General features: G+C 42.8%; 1 long non-coding RNA gene across 4 annotated transcripts in view; it reads right to left on the reverse strand.

The window, feature by feature from the left end:
- Nucleotides 1-579: 579 nt before the first annotated feature.
- The window catches only part of LOC125485102, a 25,046-nt gene continuing 16,608 nt past the window's right edge, over nt 580-9,017 (reverse strand). For all 4 annotated transcript variants that reach the window (XR_007263870.1, XR_007263867.1, XR_007263869.1 and 1 more), the window contains one exon: nt 580-1,201. This is a non-coding gene — a long non-coding RNA (uncharacterized LOC125485102). The remainder of the gene's footprint in view (nt 1,202-9,017) is intronic.

The following is a 9,017-nucleotide window of genomic DNA, read 5'->3' on the forward strand; positions in this document are numbered from 1 at the left end:
AGCCATTCCATTAATCTAACTTTTTAAAATTCCCCTTCTACAACACTGTTCCATAGCCCTGTAAATGCCTCTTTTATTATTCCTTCAAGTCCCTTCTGAAAGTTATTATTGAACCTTTCAAGCAGCATGTCCCAGATCACACCTCACTGCATCAAAAAGCTCTTTCTGACTCCCTTAAATCTGTGTCCTCTGGTTACTGATGCTGCACTACAGGACTAGAAACTGATTTTGAAAAATTATACTTCCAAAGTACATTCTCAATGTTGCATTGGGACACCAGACTGTTGCAGTGCACATTCTCCATCACCCAACAATGCATCTGTAATCACACCATCCCCTTATTGCTGTGCTGACTGTAAGCTGCAGGTATGAGTGTCAGCAGATTTGTGCTACAATCTCTGAACACCAAATCTGTCCTAGAATTTGGTTGGACTGTAGAAGCCACTGGTTTCTGATGGCCACACCAGCTCAAGAAGCTGATTATTATTGGGATTTTCTGAGGCTGCAGGTAACACAGGACAAAGCAAAATGACTGAATTCCAGATTCCTGCCTTTATGCTTTGGAAAAATACTTTAGGATGTCGTAAAGGTCTTTAATTAAAGTTTTGAATGGTGCTACATAAATGCAAATATCACAAGGCAGGTACAGCAATGACACACTCCACCTTAGAATGAGTTAAATCAGGTGCACTGAAGGGCATTTAAAAGTTAGCAATGACATCGCATCTGTTTGTGGTAAATCAATGTCGTGTTTTTGACTCTTCAGCGAATGACATTTTCAGGAAAGGTTCAAGTTACCAGCCAGAGGCAGTCATTGGTGTAAAGGGGTGGGATGGCGGCAGGTCAGAAAGAGCGTGTGTGTGTGAAACAGAAAGGTAGAGATGGCGGGACGGTGGGTAGAAAGGCAGCCATAAACCCTGGAAATCGGCAACAAACACATTGTTGGAGAACCTCAGCAAGTCTGGCTGCTTCTGTGGAGAGAGAAGTGGAGTTAACATTTTGAGTCCTGTGATCTTTCTTCAGAACTTGGAGAAAAATAGTCGCAGTGAGCTGGGGACAGTCCGTCTGCTGCATGTGGCTCTGAATGTATTCCAAGCTTTGTCTTCATCCCAATCCTGAGCTCCTTTGAAAAAGATTTACGAATTTTGTATCTGAGAAGTTAACTGTTTTCGTCAGGGTTTAAGCATATCTCTACAATATTCTGAAATCAATATAACAAGTTTACATTTTAAAATAATACATCAAGATAAATTCCAAATTAAAGATCATTCATTAACTACAAGCAAATTACTGCAGATGCCGGAATCTGTAATGAAAACAACAAATGCTGGAGATCACAGTGGATCAGGAAGCATCCATGGAGAGAGCGCAAGCTAACATTTTCAGTTTAGATGACTCTTCATCAGAGCAGGGCTCAATTCCTACATCAGAACAGTGATGAGGAGGCATCTAAGACTCGAAACGTTAGCTTACTCTCTCTCCATGGATGCTGTCTGACCTGCTGTGATCATTCATTAATTGAAAGATTGCAAAAGTACAGTCACTGCATCTCTGAGGAACAGTCCCTCAAGATTTCCATTCAAGGAAATCAGCCTAATTTAAATTATTAATGCTGTGACAGCCTCTGTCGTCCTTCCCCCACCCCAGCCTCTTTCCTCCATCCTTTCCACTCCAATTAGCACAAACAGACACAAAAATTTCCAAGATCAGTTATAAAAACAGTCACCAACTCCTTCTGAGATCAGACAATTTCAACTAAGATAGTTCAATAATGACTGTAACTGTAAGAATTGGAAGGCAATTTTGTTGTTACTGGGTTGGAATTTAGTTTCAAATGTCATAAAAGCAGGTGAGAATTTCAAGTCTATTTAAAAATTGAGAAATAAAATCTTTGTTCAGTAAAAGTTCCCATGAAGACCATAAAACATAGGAGCAGATTTAGACCATTCAGCCCATTGAGTCTGCTCTATCATACAATCATGGCTGCTATGTTTCTCAACCTCATTCTCCTGCCGCCTTCCCCATTTAGTCTGTGCCTCTGTTCTTCCTACCAAAATGTATAACTTCACACTTTCCCACATTGTATTCTATCTGCCACTTCTTTGCACACACTCCTAGCCTGTCCAAGTACTTCTGCAGTCTCCCCACCTCTTCAATATTACCTGTCCCTCCTTCTATCTTTGTGTCGTCTGCAAACTTACTAACAACGCCCTCAGTTCCTTTGTCCAGATCGTTAATGTACAATGTGAACAGTTGTGCTCTCAACATTGTACCCATCCAAATGCCTTTTAAATGTTGTAATTGTACCAGCCTGCATTACTTCCTCCAGTAGCTCATTCCAAACACTCACCACTCTCTGTGTTATAAAGATGCCCCTTAGGTCTCTTTTAAATCTTTCCTCTTTCACTTTAAACCTATGCTCTCTAGTTTTGGACTCCCCGACATGGGGAAAATACCTTATATATTCACTCAGTCCAAGTCCCTCAAGATTTTATAAATTTCTACAAGGTCACCCCTCAGCCTCCGACTCTCCAGAGAAAAAAGCCCCAAACTATTCAACCACGTCGCTACAGGGCTGGTGTAGGAGGGAGGGCTTCCATTATGTGGATAATTGGAGCACATTCTGGGGAAGGTGGGACCTGTACAGTAAGGACGGGTTTCACCTGTACCGGAAGGGCACAAATATCCGGGGAGGGAGGTTTGCTCGAGATGCTGGGGATGGTTTAAACTAGATTGGCAGGGGGTGGGGAACTGGATTTATAATTCAGAGGATGAGGTATTCAGCCTTCCAATGGACACAACAGGGAGTGAGGTTGTTTATAAAGAAATGTGGTCGATGGAGCGTAATTGTGGACGCAGAGATGGTTTGAGGTGTGTATACTTCAATGCTAGAAGTATCAGAAATAATGTGGATGAACTTAGAGCATGGGTCAGTACTTGGAACTACGATGTTGTGGCCATTACAGAAACTTGGGTAACTCAGGGAGAGGAATGGTTGTTGAAAGTTCCGGGATTTAGATGCTTTAAAAGAAATAGGGAGAGTGGAAAAAGAGGTGGGGGAGTGGCATTGCCAGTCAGGGCTAGTATAGCAGCTACTGAAAGGCAGTTCGAGAATATATCTACAGAGTCAGTTTGGGTTGAGGTCCAAAACAAGAAAGGAGCAGTCACATTGTTGGGGTTTTTTTTAACAGACCCCCTAATAGTTGCAGAGAAGTGGAGGAGCGGATTGGGAGGCAGATACTGGAAAGGTACAGAAGTCACAGGGTTGTAGTCATGGGTGACTTCAACTTTCCAAATATTGATTGGAAACATTTTAGTTGTAATAGCTTAGAAGGAGTGGATTTTGTCCAGTGTGTTCAGGAAGGATTCCTGACACAGTTTGTAGATTGACCAACACGAGGATAGGCCACTTTGGATTTGGTGCTTGGCAATGAACCGGGCCAAGTGTTAGACCTGTTGGTAGGAGAGCATTTTGGCGGTAGCGATCATAACTCTGTTACTTTTACAATAATCATGGAAAAGGATAGGTACATACAGAAGGGTAAGATTTATAACTGGGGTGAAGGGTAATTACAATTCTGTTAGGCAAAAACTGTGTAACATAAATTGAGAACAGATGCTGTCAGGGAACAGCACTATTGAAATGTGGAGATTGTTTAAGGAATGCATACTGCGTGTGCTCAATATGTTTGTCCCTAGCAGGCAGGGAAGATGTGGTCAAGTGAGGGAGCCTTGGTTCTCAAGAGAGGTCGAACGTCTGGTTAAGAGGAAGAAGGATGCTTATGTAAGGTTTAGGAAACAAGGAACGGAAAAGGCTCTAGAGGGATACAAGTTATCCAGGAAGGAGCTGAAGAAAGAGTTTAGGAGAGCTATAAGGGGGCATGAGAAAACCTTGGCAGATAGGATCAAGGAAAACTCCAAGCCTTTTTACATGTACGTGAGGAATAAGAGAATGGCCAGAGAAAGGGTAGGGCTGATCAAGGATTGTAAAGAGAATTTGTGCACGGAGCCTAAAGAGATAGGAGAGGTCCTTAATGAATACTTTTCTTCAGTATTCACAACTGAGAGGGACCTAATTGTAGAGGAGGACATTGTGAAACAGGCAGGTAGACTAGAGGAGGTTGATGGGATTTATCCAAGGATTCTATGGGAAGCGAGGGACGAGATCGCAGGGCCTTTGGCGATGATCTTTTCGTCCTCACTGTCCACAGGTATAGTGCCGGAAGATTGGAGAGAGGCAAACGTCATTCCCTTGTTCAAAAAAGGGAATAGGGATAACCCCGGAAATTACAGGCCAGTTAGTCTTACATCAGTGGTGGGCAAATTATTGGAAAGGGCTCTGAGAGATAGGATTTATGATCACTTGGATAGGCACAGTTTGATGCGTGATAGTCAGCATGGATTTGTGAGGGGTAGATCATGCCTCACAAACGTTATTGAATTCTTTGAAGAGGTGACCAAACATGTGGATGAAGGTAGAGCAGTGGATGTGGTATACATGGATTTAAGTAAGGCGTTTGATAAGGTGACCCATGGTAGGCTCATGCAGAAGGTAAGGAGGCATGGGATAGGGGGAAATGTGGCAGATTGGATTCAGAATTGGCTGATCCTTAGAAGACAAAGGGTGGAAGTGGACGGAAAATATTCAACATGGTGCTCAGTTACGAGTGGTGTACCACAAGGATCTGTCCTGGGTCCTCTTCTATTTGTGATCTTTGTAAATGAGTTGGATGAAGGAATGAAAGGGTGGATTAGCAAGTTCGCGGACGATACGAAGGTGGGTCGCGTTGTGGACAGTGCGGAGGGCTGTTCGAGGTTTCAAAGGGACATTGATAGGATCTAAAGCTGGGCTGAGAAGTGACAGATGGAGTTTAACCTTGAAAAGTGTGAGGTGATTCATTTTGGAAGGACAAACTTGAAAGCAGAATATAGGGTTAACGGAAGATTCTTGGCAGTGTGGAGGAGCAGAGGGATCATGGGGTTCATGTTCACAGTTCCCTGAAAGCTGCCACCCAGGTGGATAGAGTTGTTAAGAAGGCGTATGGTGTGTTAGCTTTCATTAATAGAGGGATTGAGTTCAAGAGCCGTGAAGTTCTGCTCCAGCTATACAAAAGCCTAGTTCGGCCACATCTGGGGTATTGTGTCCAGTTCTGGTCGCCTCATTACAGGAAAGATGTGGAGGTGTTGGAAAAGGTGCAGAGGAGATTTATCAGGATGATGCCTGGAATGGAGGGAAGGTCTTACAAGGAAAGGTTGAGAGCGCTAGGGCTTTTCTCTTTAGAATGACGAACGATGAGAGGTGACTTGATAGAGGTGTACAAAATGACCAGAGGTATAGTTAGAGTGGACAGCCAGAGACTTTTTCCTAGGGTGGAGGTAGCTATTATGAGGGGGCATGGTTTTAAAGTGAGTGGAAGTAGATATAGGGGAGACGTCAGAGGAAGGTTCTTTACTCAAGAGTGTGGTCGGGATGTGGAATGCATTGCCGGAGAGGGTAGTGGAGTCAGCCTCATTAGGGGCATTTAAGCAGCTATTAGATAGGCATATGATTGATAGTATCAGGTAGGGGTGGAGGTTAGATAGACCTTAGGATTAGGGTAAAAGTTCGGTGCAACATCATGGGCTGAAGGGCTTGTGCTGTGCTGTACTGTTCTACGTTCTATGTTCTCTCCCTATAGCTCAAACCCTCCAGCTCCGGCAACATCCCTGTAAATCTTTTCTGCACTCTCAAGCGTAACATCATCCTTCCTACAGAAGGGTGACCAGAATTGTACGCTGTATTCTGAAAGTGACCTGACCAACCTCCCGTACAGCTGCAATATGCGTCCCAACTCCGATACTCAATATTCTGACCAATGAAGGCAAGTGTGCCAAATGCGTTCTTCACCACCCTGTCGAACTGCGACTCCACTTTCAAGGAAATATGCACCTGCACCCCTAGGTCTCTTTATTCGGTAACACTCTCCAGGGTCCTTCAATTAACTTAATAAGTCCAGCCCTGATTTGCCTTACGAAAATGCAACACTTATCTGAATTAAACTCCATCTGCCACTCCTTGACCCATTGGTCCGTCTGATCAAGGCCCCATTGTACTCTGAAATAACCTTCATCACTGTCCTCTACACCACCTATTTTGGAGTCGTCTTCAAATTTACCAACCATGCCTCCTACTTTCACATCCAAAGCATTGATAATGTTACAAAGTTGGGTAGAGTATTCATGAATTAGAAGGCAGCAAATTCCTGCATTTGAAGAACCTTCCAAATGGGTTATGATTGATTGTGTAGGTCCCTTCCCTAAAACCAAAAGGTGGGAACCAGTATTTGCTAATCCGAATGGATGCGTCTACCAGGTTTCCGGAAACAATTCCATTACGGAATGTCAAGGCAAAAAAGATTGTAGAAGAGTTGGTTGCTTTCTTTACCCGTTATGGACTACTCGGGGCAGTCAGACAGATGAAGGATCCAATTTTACTGTCAAATTATTTAAGGAGGTCATGGATAGTTTAGGGAATCAAGCACTTTAAATCGAAAGCAAACCATCTTGAACCACAGAGACCATTGGAAAGGTGGCATCAGACCCTAAAACCATGTTGAGGGCTTATTGCCAGGATTACATAAATGAATGGGATAAAGGTATCCCATTTATATTGTTTGCCATTAGAGATGCTCCAAATGAATCCACTCAGTTCACTCCATTTGAGTTGATTTTGGATACAAAGTAAGAGGGTCTTTAAAATTAATTAAGGAAAAGTTGATTGGTTCGAAGTCAGAGATCTCACAGTTGGATTATGTATCTGAGGTGAGAGAAAGATTAAACAGAGTAGATGAATTAGCTAGACAACATCTGAAGATGAAACAGCATCTAATGAAGCACAAAGCAGGTAAGAAATCTCAAATTCAGATGTTTGCCTGTGGGGATAAAGTATTGGTGCTGTTACCCAGTGGTAGAAGATCTCTTCAAAGCAAAGTTTAGTGGCCCTTGACAAGAAGTTGAATCAGGTGAATTGTCTGGTAAAGATGCCAGATAGGAAAAAAACCTTATTGGGAATGTCATGTGAATAGGTTGAAACCTTACTATGATAGGGAACCAGAGAAACAGTCATTAGTCACTGCCCCTCAGAGTGAGGAATCAAATCCAGATGACCTGGATGTTTACGTGTCTCAAAGTAAGTTAAATAATGAGGAAGTCCTTAGAGAATGGGATGGGAAAATGAGCTATCTGTCTCAGGAACAGATGATTGAATTGAAAGTCCTGTTGCAGAATATGAGGACTAATATTATAGTGCATGAGGTTGAAGTAGGGAATGCTGTTCTGATAAAACAACACTTCTACAGGCTTAATCCTCTTAAAGTCACACAGGTGCAGAAGGAAGTGAAAACGATGCTCCAAGAAGACATCAACCAACTGAGTCAAAATGAGCGGAGTTCACCAGTTGTGTTGATTCCAAAGCCTGATGGTACTCAACAGTTCTGCGTGGATTATTGGAAGGTCAACACCAGAACTAATGTTGGACTCATGCCCAATTTGATTCCGGGTAGTCTCTGTGCACAGCACTTGTAAACGTCCAAGCACAGACAAAGCACAATCTCTTAAAGGGACCAGGCACTCTTTTTCCCCACTATCATTTTTTACCAACCATCTTACTTTCCTGCTTTCCAATTCATGAATACTTTACCCAACTTTGTAACACCTCCCCCTTTAAGAAAACAAATGAGCCAAATTTGGCGGCACGATGGCTCAGTGGTTAGCACTGCTGCCTCACAGTGCCAAGGACCTGGGTTTGATTCCACCCTTGAGCGACTGTCTATATAGAGTTTGCACCTTCTCCCCGTGTCTGCGTGGGTTTCCTCCGGGTGCTCCGGTTTCCTCCCACAGTCCAAAGATGTGCAGGGTATGGTGCTTTGGCCATGCTAAATTACCCATAGTGTTCAGGGATGTATAGGTTAGGTGGGTTAGACATGGGAAATGCAGGGTTGGCAGAATGGGTCTGGGTGGGATGCTCTTCGGAGGGGTGGTGTGGAGTTGTTGGGCTAAATGGCCTTTTGTCCACACTGTAGGGATTCTATGATATTATGAAAAGATGGCTTCATTTCTTTTCTTTCATTTGTAACACCAATATCCCAAAATACATAGGCCAGTATTTTAAAGTTATTCCATTCATGCTAATTCGGCATATATATAAAACATTGAACCGTAAGAGTTTGCTCTTATATACACATTTACTCTTAGACCTACGATAATGCATCTGCAATAACAGTTTGTATCGAACAGCCAAGCAGCATTTTTACCAAGACAACAAGTTTGAATTTGGCCAACAAATTTAAACCAGACACTCAGCCGAATCAGCGGAAGAAAGGCATTTGTGGAGAAACAGAAAAGGCAGAGGGTTCCAGCAGACTGTCTGTGCGAATTTGGAGAGATTAAGTTTTAATTTATTATTGTCTTATTGATTCAGTTTGTAAAGTGGGACTTCTTTTTGTTTGAAACGCATGCCAGTAGAATTTAGTTCAGTTAGGAAGTAGTCAGTTGTCTAAGGGAGAATTGTTTCGTTTGTTAGTAATTCTGATAAATTGATTCATTGTTAGGATTAAATAAATAATTACTTATTATTTATAGAGTGGATGAGGGATTTTCTTTCTTTTAATCAGTCTTTTAACAGATTACAAGGCGAAAGGGGAGCATTTCTGGGTGTTTTGGGGGTAATTATTAGAGGGGAACCTCGACTCCTGTCATAACAGATTGGGTTTGTGTTTTGGTTTAATTATTAGTCAATGGTTTGACTAAATCCGCCTCCGTAATAAAAAAAATGACGAAATGCACTGGACCATATTGATTACATAATGTGATTGCATCATACTTGAATACTATTCTACAAACATGAACTTATTAGCCAGAGAGAGTGCCGCACTGTCGGAGGGTCAGTGCTGAGGGAGCGCCGCACTGTCGGAGGGTCAGTGCTGAGGGAGCGCCGCACTGTCGGAGGGTCAGTGCTGAGGGAGTGCCGCACTGTCGGA

This window comes from Rhincodon typus, chromosome 16 (genome assembly GCF_021869965.1).
Source record: "Rhincodon typus isolate 14 chromosome 16, sRhiTyp1.1, whole genome shotgun sequence".
Taxonomy (NCBI): Eukaryota; Metazoa; Chordata; class Chondrichthyes; order Orectolobiformes; family Rhincodontidae; genus Rhincodon; species Rhincodon typus.